The sequence below is a fragment of the Perca fluviatilis genome, chromosome 12, assembly GCF_010015445.1.
Source record: "Perca fluviatilis chromosome 12, GENO_Pfluv_1.0, whole genome shotgun sequence".
Lineage (NCBI taxonomy): Eukaryota > Metazoa > Chordata > Actinopteri > Perciformes > Percidae > Perca > Perca fluviatilis.
The window spans coordinates 20,665,234-20,678,247 of record NC_053123.1 but is presented as its reverse complement, the minus strand read 5'-3'; the positions used below and the strand labels follow the sequence as shown (position 1 = coordinate 20,678,247).

Here is a 13,014-nt window from a genome sequence, read left to right as displayed (position 1 = left end):
CCAGGATCTGTGCTAAGCTAGGCTAGCGGTGGGGATGTCAGACAGAGTTACAACATGCACAGAGATGAGAAGGGTATGTACGGACTTATCTAACTCTGGGGGATACAGTGAATAAGCTAAAGTCCCAATAAGTCGGTGTGTTCCTTTAAGTGCAGCAAGTCACGCTTTGCCAGACCCTCCTCCAAAGTGCGCTGGAGGAGAGTCTGGCTACTCCACATAGCTTTCGGGGATGGGAGGAAAACGTACTCTGGTTGATTGCCATTTCTTTAAACCAATCACAATCGTCTTGGGCGGTGCTAAGCACTGGAGAAAGGCTGCGGTGCCGCTGCAAAATAGGCTCGGAAGGAAATAGTTTTGGTGGAACGTGTACGTTTAAAAGTTATTTTAGTCATGCAACCAAATTCTCAATTAAACAGATAGTCTAGCTAGCTGTCTGGATTTACCCTGCAGAGATCTGAGAAAAGGTTAACCATGGCCCTCATAAATCAACCGGAGTTACAACACAAAAGCCCAAGGCAACGGATATCCGGCCTAAATGAGTGAAATCCGACGGATTTTCCAGCGACAACGGAGCAAACCCAGATGTGGAACATCAAGGACATTGACTAAGTGCAGCATAACCAAAACACACACTGTACACGGTTTTCAAAATAGCACTGCATTCTATTTTTATTTTCCTTTGCAAGTTCGGACGCTACTGAAAGGTTTGCGAATGTAGCGGCTCAAGTAATGTTACTTTAATCATATGCTGAAATCCTGCATCCATCTTTCTCTATAATATGTAATGCTTTAGCTGCAGATTGGATTGTCCCGTCTAACTCTCTCCTACTTGCACTGTCAACGGACACACTGGCATAATGTCTTTTACTTGAACCGTTCCATCCTAATTGAAACATATCACTTCATCTTCATATCGTAAAGGGAAAATTTCTTTTTACAATCCTTGAATTTGAAAGGAAAGAATATAAACACCTGCCTGCAAACATCCATAAAAGCTCACAAGATGGACATCCTTTTCCGAAACACCCCATTCCTTGAGCGGCATGAAAACAGGATGTAACCTGCGTGGGCATGATGCCATATCCATGACTAATCAGTTCGGTGGAAATTGCCTCACATTAGAGTTCATTGTGTGTTTAGCAGTAGAAGCTGTCAGCCCCCACTTCTCGTATCCTTTATGAACTCCTTAATCAAAGACAAAAGATATGGAAATTACACTAAAGACCTACAAATGAAAACACAGAAGAACTATACTGGTAGAGGCTTGATTTCACAAAGCTAAGAAGTGTTTCGCCAGTCTGGTTTAACCAGTAAAGCTCAAAACTACTAATAAATAAATCTCTCTCTCATTATGACAAACACTTACTGTGTGTCCCAACGGCGCCACAAGAGCAGGGAAAGTCCAAGCACCAACAAAATGGGAATGATTGTTAAGTACCGGTATCGGGCGCTGTCTGGATCTCCCTTATTAGGTTCTGTAGAAGGAAATATGACACTTTAGGCATATAAATACCTTAATTATTTGATGTAACATACTAAACAAGACTTTACTTTTTAAGGTCTTGTGATATGTTTTATAATGATCCGTGCTGTGTTTACAGCTAATATTGTAATGCTTTTAACCCTTGTGTTGACTTTGGGTCAAATTGACCCATTTTCAATTTTTGTTTTATATCAGAAAATATGGGACGTAGAAATAAGCGCTGAAAATGTTTAGAAGAAAAAATTAACAATTTAAAACATTGGAAAAAGCAAAAACAAACTGAAAAAAAGGCGTCAAGTTTGACCGGAAAACAACACAAGGGATAATGTGAAGTAGTCATGGGAAATTTATGTCCCATACTCTGAAATAAATAAAAACCAATAGTTACCAGTATTTGTTGGTATGCGGTTGGTATGACATGTAGGGTCTACAGTCCACTTGAGTGTGCTGTTGAAATGGTAGAGGCCAGTAGAAGCATCCATGGTGTAGGTTTTGTTTATGTTAGTTGTGTTTGATTCTGTAAGAAGCTGTCCACCCACAATCCACTGAATCTCAGTCTCTCTGTAGCGTTTTTTTACATAACACTGGTGAAAATTTACACTTCCACCCTGAAGTGTCTGGCAGACAGTGTAGCATGCTGGTGGGAGAAGACTCAATTTGAAATTGTGCAATATTTTACTGCTTCTACTTTAAATTTATGGGTGAATAACAAATGTTGATCAAATAATATAGGAAGGAACAACTTACCAGAAACGTTTAGATATACAAAAAAATACTGGTATTCCTCTTGCTTGCGAAAACTGCATCTGTATTTCCCTTGGTCATCCTCTGTGACGTTGGTGAGGAGAAAGAGCAGTTATCGCGGTTTTCAGACAGAAATATCTTGGCCCTGTCCGTGTATTTGGAGTCGAAGTATGAAATGGTGGGGTTGTTTTTGAAGATCAATGACCGGTTTGGTTCTTCCTTCTGCCACTTAAACTCCTTGTGCAAATTTCTCTCTGAGCAGGCGCATGGTAGAAGGACACTGTCTTCTAGCATAGTCTCTCCATCACCTACGGTAGAAAAGGTAAAGTCCAGTTCTTAGACCATTTGTTTTTAACATAGCCTACACTGTGAAACATTCAACTTAAAAAACGTGTGCCTTAAAAATGTGGCTCGATAGTGTTTTTTGCCCCCAACTGCTCCTTCCAGGCAGCGCTGCGACCGCTGCCTTCAAGGCACCTAACCCTAACCTTAACCTTAACCCTAACCATAACCATAACCAGTACCTCCCAACGATGCCTTCCAGGCAGTGCTGCCTGGAAGGCACTGTTGGGGGCAAAAAACACAGATAAACAAAAATGTGAGTTAACTGAACTTGAAAGAGTTCCGATGTGGGCTCATAAGTTGTGGAAATACATAAAACCAACTTTTATGTTGAGTTAAGTTTACTGAAAATTAGAAAACAGTACACTTCTTCAGTAAACTTGAGAGGTTAAGTTTATTCAAAAACGTTTTCGTCAATGTTCCAGTTACATTCTTAGTTTAAGCGAATTTTGTATTTGACATAAAGGTTTTACAGCTGTCTCCTCCATGGAGCCACTTTCATACCAGAGTAAGTACAATGCCTTTAAATTAAGCTGCTCCCAGTGATTCTCTTTCATTAAATGTATACCTTAAATGTATACTCTTTTTATTGAAATTACAATTTACAAAAGGCATGGTTGGTAACTATTTCCTGTATACACTTTTAAAATATTGTTTACCCCCAATCCACCCCCCCGACAGCATTAAATAATTTATAGGCTCTGAAAAAGAAGCAAAAAAGCTCAACCATCTGTAGCTGCTGTAATCCTGTAAAAACGCCAACCAATCATTGCCTGACCTGATAAATCTGGCTAGCTTTTCAACATTACCAACCCTGCCTTTGAGAGTGACAGGGGACTGAATTATAAAATACTAACCTTCATCATGGTTGGAAAAGTTATTATCAGAAGAAACAACTATGACTTAACATGTATTAAAGACAGATAGTAGGTTTTCTTTAAACTACCAAAAAGTGGTCTCTGAAGGACGTCTGCTGATCCCAGTGGTGGAAAGTATTTCCACATTGTGGTATTGGTACTTCCACAATTTGATGATTTATGTGAAATCTCAGCAGTAAAACCAGTCAACTCATCATTTCAAGTCATAAGACTTCAAGTCAGAAGAACTGGTGTCCTTATGTAATTACATGAAGTTAATGTTAAAAGATTAGTTATTAGTCATCTTTTACTATCTTAAAGCTATAGTGTGCAGTTGCTGCCTCATATTTACAAATTCAAATCATATATACTCATATTATGAACTCTACTTCTGTTAATTACTGTGCAGATTTTACTGACATGACCCAATTTAATATCTCGGACCTTTTCTGGTTTGTTGTTCAAACACGACTGCACAGCCACTCCTAGTAGTAAATTGCAGCCTCTCACTTTGTTTGTATAGTGCACAAAGAATGAAACCACACAGACAGAGAAAAATACAAAAAAGAAAAAACAGAAATGTATTTGGAACTGTATGCATTTATAAAATGTCTTACAAAGCATTGTTTTGTAACAAAGAATTAAAAAAGTTCCCCTTATGGAACATTTATATTTGTGCAATAAAATCCTATCTCATGTGAATTTGATTTATGGCTCTATAAAACTATTCAAGGGATGAAATGTTGTTAAAGTGAGAACAAAATCAAAGAAAAAAGATGTTAAAAGACAGACACAAAACATGTAACATTAAATTTAGAATCATTCCCACCAAAAATGGCGCACGCGCACGCGCACACACACACACACACACACACACACACACACACACACACACACACACACACACGGGAAAGTTCACTTTCTACATGAACTAGTTCAAAGTTCAGTTCACAAATTTTAAAATGAACTAGTTCAGTTCATACTTCAAAATTTTGAACTAAGTTCACAGTTCTTTTTTTCCCATATGTTGCTGCGAGCTATTATTTTTCAAAATTATTGCCACAGCCCATATAGAACCACAGACAGCAATTATTTTATCAGTTTTAAAAAGGAACATGCCGACTTATTGGGAATTTAACTTATTCACCGTAACCCCCAGAGTTAGACAAGTCGATACATACCCTTCTCATCTCCATGCGTGCTGTAAGGCTGTTTGACGCCTCCAGCGGCATCAGGCCATAACAGAACAGGCAGGTGACTGGTTCCAGTAATCCTACTGCTGAATAAGTGACAAAATAACGCCAACATGTTCCTATTTACATGTTGTGATTTGTAGAATCACAGCGTGTACAAAAAACAACATAACATGAGACACAGCCATCTTCTAACCGTAAACAAACCGGGAACTATATTCTCAGGCGGAAGAATATAGTACTTGGGCGGAGTGATTTGCTTTGCAGCAATCCTGTCTGAGAGTATAGTTCCCGGTTTGTTTACGGATAGAAGATGGCTGTGTCTCATGTTATTCTGACCTTTTTTTGACACGCGCGCAATATACAAATCACAACAAATAGAGAACATGTTGCGATATTATCACTCGTCGAGCAGTAGGCTAGTTGGAACCAGTTACCTGCAGGTTCTGTGCTAGGCTAAGCTACCCGGTGGGGCCGTCAGACAGCGTTACAACACGCACGGACACAAGAAGGGTATGTATCGACTTGTCTTACTCAAGTGAATAAGCTAAACTCCCAATAAGTCGGCATGTTCCTTTAACACTGAAACTGTGAGTCAGATTTCATCTTCATATCCAATCAGTTCAATGTGCTGTTTCAGGTTTGCTGTGGATGTGACTGAAGTGCGGATTTTCTTTTTGAAAACCAGTGGGTAAAGTTTGCACAGAAATGTAAGATTTTTTCCCCCATTCTCACCGACCTTGTCATAAAACTCATTTAAATGATCATACGACGCCTCTTTGCTCTACTCGAACCTCCTATGGCGCCATTTTGATGCTACAAAGCGATCACCTCCCGTTAGCATTCCACTGACTAGCATTCATTTTGACGTCACTTGACAGCGAATAACTTTACATCTGAAGCGTTTAAAGACTATTTGTCCATTGTTTATTTCTAAAGAAACACGACAATATATAAAAGGCTCCATTACCTTGTACCTCACGTTATGGCTCCATAGCAGACGTTTTTGTAAAAATAGGCTAACAATAGTGTCACATAGTAGAGGAATTACCGTATAGTACAGGAGAAGCTCGCAGGCAGTTTCGACTTACATGACCTGTTTAGGTTTAATTACTAATGTTAACTAGCATTTTAGTTAGCAATAATTAGCCTGTGCCTATGTTATCTCCTTACATATACCTACACTATCCGTCTCTGCAAGATTGGGAATGATTGAGATTTCTCTTGGCACAGCTACCAGAAGACTTACAACGTTCAGACACGTTGCTCACGTCACATTTACGTCGTCTCTCTCAGTTGGAGGCTGCTCAGTAAAGCAAGAGATCATCGGAAAAGTGCTTCTAATATCCTTCACTGGTCTCCGTCCAGAGCAACGGGGTCTGTTGGTCCATTCCATACCGTCTATGGTGTTGCCAGATTGGGTGTTTTTTCCGCTACATATAAAGGCCTGTTTATGGTGTGTTTTAGCCGGGTTTTCGCCTGGAAGGGTCTATAGAAATCTGGCACCCTTTTGAACAAAGTTCAGCTGAGAGAGCGTGCCATTCACAGACACCAGAATGAACGAGTTCACAGTAACGTTCATCAGGCAGTAATACAGTACGTTCAGTTCACGTTCGCCCAAAATATGAACGAGTTCATGAACGAGTGATACTGATACCGATACTTTTTACTTGTAACGTCGTGATCGTTGAATAATTTTGTGATTTTGCCTTTAGTTAGTTGATTAGGATTATGATAAAACACAGGACAAAGATCCTTTCTTCTTTGGGGTTCTCCCCCCTCCTCCTCCTTCAACTTTTTTTGCAGCTCGGAGTTCTCTATCGGGTGAACTGCTTTAATGTGTTTATGCAAATTGGTGGTGTTACCACAGTGGCGAATTACTTTTTTGCACACATCACATGTGGCAGTGTCCGTATCAGCTGGAGTGAATAAACTCCACACAGCGCTTCTCTTTCTTTCTGCCATCATCATGGGCTTCTCTCACTGTTCTGACTCTCCGCCCTCCTGGGTGGGGAGGGGGCAGAGAGAGAGAGAGAGAGAGAGAGAGAGAGAGAGAGAGAGAGAAGTGTGCAAACAGCGCACAGACTTGGAGAGACTGGGCTCGCATGAACTCGGAGAGAAACTGCAACAAAAGTATCGATCTCATCACGACAGTATCGATCCGATACCAATACTCATCTTGGTATTGATACTATCGATATTTAGATCGATACGCCCAGCCCTAGTTGAGGGACGACACCCTCTACCTCCTGAGCCACAGTTGCCCCATCAGTACAAACTAAACCAAAAAATAAATTTGCATATCAATGTTCCTGAATAAAAAGAAAACTGATTGATGGCTCAAGTGAAGTTCCATTAATAACTTGTCATCCCCGGGTAAGCCCCGACTGACCTCTGAAAGTCCTTTGTGTTGTTTTAACCCCCTTTTTTATACTAAATGGAGATGGTTTGCTGGGTTTATGCCTAAAGGACTTCCATTCAGATACGTTAGTGGCAAAACTCTGTTGATTGTATGCCTATTACCAGAGCTGCTGGTTCTGTAAACATGTAGGCCTATACAGAAACATATGAAGTATAAATAAACAAAGTGAAGTTTGGTGTTACATTAATACTTATATTTCTAAAACCCTGTAGCTACACAGCACTTTCAGTTTTTTATTTATTTGGTGGGATTTAATCAGGTGTTCACAAATGTTGTCTAGGCCTACTCCCTCAGTTTTCAATAAATTCTTAAAATCTTTATGAAATTCCTTTCATCTACCACTTGAAATTCTACAAGAACTGAAAGGATACACATATTTGTTTTATGTACGTTTTCATAAAAGGGGATGGCTTTGTCAATTAGGCAATCAAATGTGAATTGAACTTCTCCACAGGCCTAAGCATAGACACAAATGATCAATCAGACAGGAATGTAGCAGAAACACAACATGGAACATGTCCATCTAGGCTAAAGTAACACATTTACCAGTATTGCAACGGTTGCGAAAGTATTCATTATGCAGAATGGGCAGCTTTAAAAATAATGTATATTATATTATTACAATTATTGATGCATTATTATGTGTACACGTTTTTACTATACACTGCAGGGTAGCAGTGAAGTCTTATCTTTATCCACAATAATAATAATATAATAAATGTATTTGTTAATTATATTTTGTATTATTAATCTGAATCTGCAAAGTAACCACTTAATCAATCAAATTTATTTATAAAGCACTTTATAAGCAGCCAACATTGCACAAGGTGCTGTACAGAAAAATTTTAAGTAAATTAAAACATTTACAACATCTACATTTAAAACATAAAACAGTATCACAGTCAAAATAATTACACAAAAATGTCAGCCTCTGCTGGGAAAGGCCAAGGAAAAAAGGTGGGTTTTAAGAAGAGATTTAAAAGTACACAGTGAAGAAGCCTGTCTAAGAGGCAGAGGTAGCTCATTCCATATTTTTGGACTTAAGGTATCAAATACATGTAATGCATTAAAAAGTACAATATTTCCCTCTGAGTAGTGGATGTATAAAGTAGCAGCAAATAGAAATCAAGTAAAGTACAAGTAGCTTACCTCAAAGTTGTACATAAACAGTACTTTAAGTAGTTAGGCTACATTAGTGGCAATCTGACCACAAAGAAATGCCACTGAAGGGGATTTGAAACCATTTCCAACGCTTGCTGACCAGTGCAAATAATGAGGTCCGCCATTTATTTTATAAATATATTCATAAACACCTACAAAAAGACTGACTGTGAAAGAACATCAACGAGATCTAAAAACATCACTCACACACAGCTGAGATTGAAACTGTGTCTTCCCAGATCCTAATTCCTCAATCCCCTTCTCACCTGGGATTCCCTTTCTAACCTATTAGCACACATACACACAGGTGCGCAAGTGACGTAGCGAACAAACTATTCACACAAACACACACACAAATTGGCCACAACAGCTACTTTCTAACACTGATTTTCATAACTAAACGCGACATAGCTGTTGAGTTGTTTGAATGACGTAAAGGCTTACCTGAGACAATTAACGTTACCACTAATAACGCTCCCAGAAAGGTCCTCATTTTGTACTGGGTGAAAAAGAATATGGATCCTGTGCCTCGAGGAATACGCTGTTAAATTGGTAGCCTATAACAATTTCTAGTTATTCTAATCTGCTCCGTATCGTACTGTTGGGGAATCCCAGCCCGCGAACATGTTAGCAATCCACATGTCCGTCTTTAGTCTGAATGAAACTAAAATGAAAGTTCCGTTTGTATCTGGTTTGTCTGATACGTTTCCTGTATATCGTCATAAAAGGAGTGATTGCCAAACGTTGAGAAATCAGCCTCATGCACGATAATATAAACCATGTTGACCAAAGTAAACAATTTGAGCACTGCAGGAACCAAAAGTCCCTACCATTCTAGCCTACAAATATTTTTATTTAGTACATTTTGATGTTCTGCAACTGTGTATGGGTCAATGATGGGTCATTTCTTTGACCAACCGCCTATACACACACACACACACACACACACACACACACACACACACACACACACACACACACACACACACACACACACACACACACACACACACACACACACACACACACACACACACACACACACACACATATATCACATAACACACATATATATACATATAACACTACACATACACATACACAACATATACATACATATACATACATATATACATATACACACATACATATATATATACATATACACATATATATATATATATATCATACATCTTATACATATATATCACACATATATATATATATATATATCAATATATATATATATATATATATACAAAATATATATATATGTCTACTGCTGGATTATGCTTATTATATATAACTCACATACTATATATACATATATATATATATAAAAATATATATATATACACATATACACATATATATATATACATACATGTCACATACATACATAAAATATATAGAACATATTATGAACAAGTCTCTCCTAACTATTTGAAAAATTCAAGTTTTCACTTGCTCATACGCATGTCCCGAAATATCAGGTTATTCGGTACAACCGCTGTAAAACATGGAAAACGTAATATTTTAAAAACTTCTATTAAATATTAAAGGTCCTATGGAATGCTGATTTTTGGATGTTCTTATATAGACCTTAGTGGTCCCCTAATACTGTATCTGTAGTCTCTTTCCCGAAATTCAGCTTTGGTGCAGAATTACAGCCACTACGAGCCAGTCCCACAATGAGCTTTCCTTAGGACGTGCCATTTCTGTGTCTGTAGCTTTAAATGCTATTGAGGAGGAGAGAGGGGGGGCGGTGGAGGGTGGGGGTGTGGCCTTGACCAAATGCCATGCTTTGCTCGTTTGCAAGCAAGGGGGTAAGCCAGCCTCCGCAAAGCATAGCTCCTATGGAGCCATTTTGTTGCTATCAAGCCATCACCATAGCATTCCATTGACTACCATTCATTTTGGCGCCACATTGACAGCGAATAACTTTACATCTGAAGCGTTTAAAGACTCTATTTGTCCATTGTTTATTCCTAAAGAAACACAACAATGTATAAAAGGCTCCATTACCTTGTATCTCACGTTATGGCTGCGTAGCAGATGTTTTTGTATAAATAGGCTAACGATTGTGTCATAACCAAGCGACTTACTGTCGCATACCGTATAGTACAGGAGAAGCTCGCAGGCAGTTTCGACTTACATTAGCTGTTTAAGTTTAATTACTAATATTAACTAGCATTTTAGTTAGCAATAATTAGCCTGTGCCTATGTTATCTCCTTACATATACCTACGCTCGCCATCTCTGCAAGATTCAAAATGATTGAGATTTCTCTTGGCACAGCTACCAGAAGACTTACAACTTTCAAACAGGTTGCTCACATCACATCTACGTCTTCAAGCTCAGTTGGAGGCTGCACAGTAACGCTAAGCCCTCACCGGAAAAGTGCTTCTAATATACACTCACCTGAAGGATTATTAGGAACACCTGTAAGATTTCTCATTAATGCAATTAGCGAATCAACCAATCACAGGGCAGCTGCTTCAATGCATTTAGGGGTGTCGTCCAGGTCTAGACAATCTCCTGAACTCCAAACTGAATGTGAGAATGGGAAAGAAAGGTGATCTAAGCAACTTTGAGCGTGGCATGGTTGTTGTTGCCAGACGTGCTGGTTTGAGTATTTCACAATCTGCTCAGTTACTGGGATTCTCACCCACAACCATTTCTAGGGATTACAAAGAATGGTCTGGAAAAGGAAAAACATCCAGTATGCTGCAGTCCTGTGGGAGAAAATGCCTTGTTGATGCTAGAGGTCAGAGGAGAATGGGCCGACTGATTCCAGCTGATAGAAGATCAATTTTGACTCAAATAACCACTCGTTACAACCGAGGTATGCAGCAAAGCATTTGTGAAGCCACAACACACACAACCTTGAGGCAGATGGGCTACACCAGCAGAAGACCCCACCGGGTACCACTCATCTCCACTAAAAATAGGAAAATGAGGCTACAATTTGCACGAGCTCACCAAAATTGGACAGTTGAAGACTGTAAAAATGTTGCCTGGTCTGATGAGTCTCGATTTCTGTTGAGTCAGAATTTGGCGTAAACAGAAAGAGAACATGGATCCGTCATGCCTTGTTAGCACTGTGCAGGCTGGTGGTGGTGATGTAATGGTGTGGGGGATGTTTTCTTGGCACAGTTTAGGCCCCTTAGTACCAATTGGGCATTGTTTAAATGCCACAGCCTGCCGGAGCATTGTTTCTGACCATGTTCATCCCTTTATGACCACCATGGACCCATCCTCTGATGGCTACTTCCAGCAGGATAATGCACCATGTCACAAAGCTCGAATCATTTCAAATTGGTTTCTTGAACATGACAATGAGTTCACTGTAGCCCCACAGTCACCAGATCTCAACCCAATAGAAAATCTTTGGGATGTGGTGGAAAGGGAGCTTCGTGCCCTGGATGTGCATCCCACAAATTTCCATCAACTGCAAGATGCTATCCTATCATTATGGGCCAACATTTCTAAAGAATGCTTCCACCACCTTGTTGAATCAATGTCACGAAGAATTAAGGCAGTTCTGAAGGCAAAAGGGGGTCAAACATGGTATTAGTAGGATGTTCCTAATAATCCTTTAGGTGAGTGTACTTCACTGGTCTCTGTTGAAAACAATGGCATCACTTTGTCCATTTATTTAACTGTCTATGTTTGCAAGCAATGATGTCTCTCTCTTTCTCATGGGCGGGCCAAATTCTCTGGGCAGGCAAAGCAGAGAAAGGAGAGGTAACCTTTCCCCTGATGATGTCATAAAGGGGAGATTCCAGATCGGCCCATCTGAGCTTTCATTTTCTCAAAGGCAGGTCAGGATACCCAGGGCTTGGTTTACACCTATCGCCATTTCTAGCCACTGGGGGACCATAGGCAGGCTGGGAGAACACATATTATTGTTAAAAAACCTCATAAAGTGACATTTTCATGCCATGGGACCTTTAAATGTTTGATTGTCCTTTTGCTGGCTAGCTAGCTAGCTATCAGCCTGTTAGCATTGTTTGACAATAATGTCATTCGGGATAACCAAAACTGTCAAGAATTACCTCCTGGTTGTACTGAATGACAGCAATGTTGGTCATATTTGTGCATATCTGGAATAAATTAATAAATACAACATTTTATGAATAGAAAGTTATTAACTTTACATCATTTTGACTGAATTTCACCTTTGCAGATGCCTTTATCAAACAAGGAAAAAACTGCTTGCTACTGAGAAAGGATCAATTCTGATCCTGGTTAAAAAGAAGACAAACTTGCAAAAAGAAGAGAAAGGTATAATTTGTTTTTATTATTTATAATAATGATTGATTTTTAAACTTAGCCTGTGGAGATGATTCCTCTGAACCTGCATGCAGACTCCACAGCAATGCTATAGTATTATAATTGTTTACATTAATATTATATCAACAATGAGATACTTCAGATGATAGCTTCCATGAACATGCAGCACATTACTTGACAATTTAAACATTTGTTTAAAAAAAAAAATGAGGGGTTCAATTTGTTAATTACTATCATTAACAATACACGTTTATGTAAATGTTTGTTGCCATACAATTTTGTAATGTTTGAAGTATTTTCTTGCAATTTTTTCTGTGTATTGTCTTAAATATTCAGGATGTCATTCGGTATAATCAGCCTTGGGCATTCGGTAAAACCGATATAGTAAATATTTGAATTAAATAATATTCTTTAAAAGGAACTAACTTACAATAATATAAATATATAAAGCAGATTAGATTTTTTTCTACATTTCACCTTTTTTTGTTTCCATGTACAATGCTTTACTTGAATATGT

The 13,014-nt window shown here is 38.8% G+C and overlaps 1 long non-coding RNA gene across 8 annotated transcripts; it reads right to left on the bottom strand.

Annotated features, from left to right (window-relative positions):
- Positions 1 to 275: 275 nt before the first annotated feature.
- On the bottom strand, positions 276 to 10,552 carry LOC120570651. 8 transcript variants are annotated; one of them, XR_005641094.1, is made up of 5 exons: positions 10,516 to 10,552; positions 2,231 to 2,535; positions 1,872 to 2,120; positions 1,367 to 1,475; positions 276 to 1,185 (listed from the first exon to the last, which is right to left on the bottom strand). It is a non-coding gene; the product is annotated as an uncharacterized LOC120570651 (long non-coding RNA). The 8 variants fall into 8 exon arrangements; XR_005641091.1 differs by lacking the exon at positions 10,516 to 10,552 and adding an exon at positions 8,647 to 8,911; XR_005641095.1 differs by lacking the exon at positions 10,516 to 10,552 and adding an exon at positions 8,410 to 8,564.
- Positions 10,553 to 13,014: the final 2,462 nt, after the last annotated feature.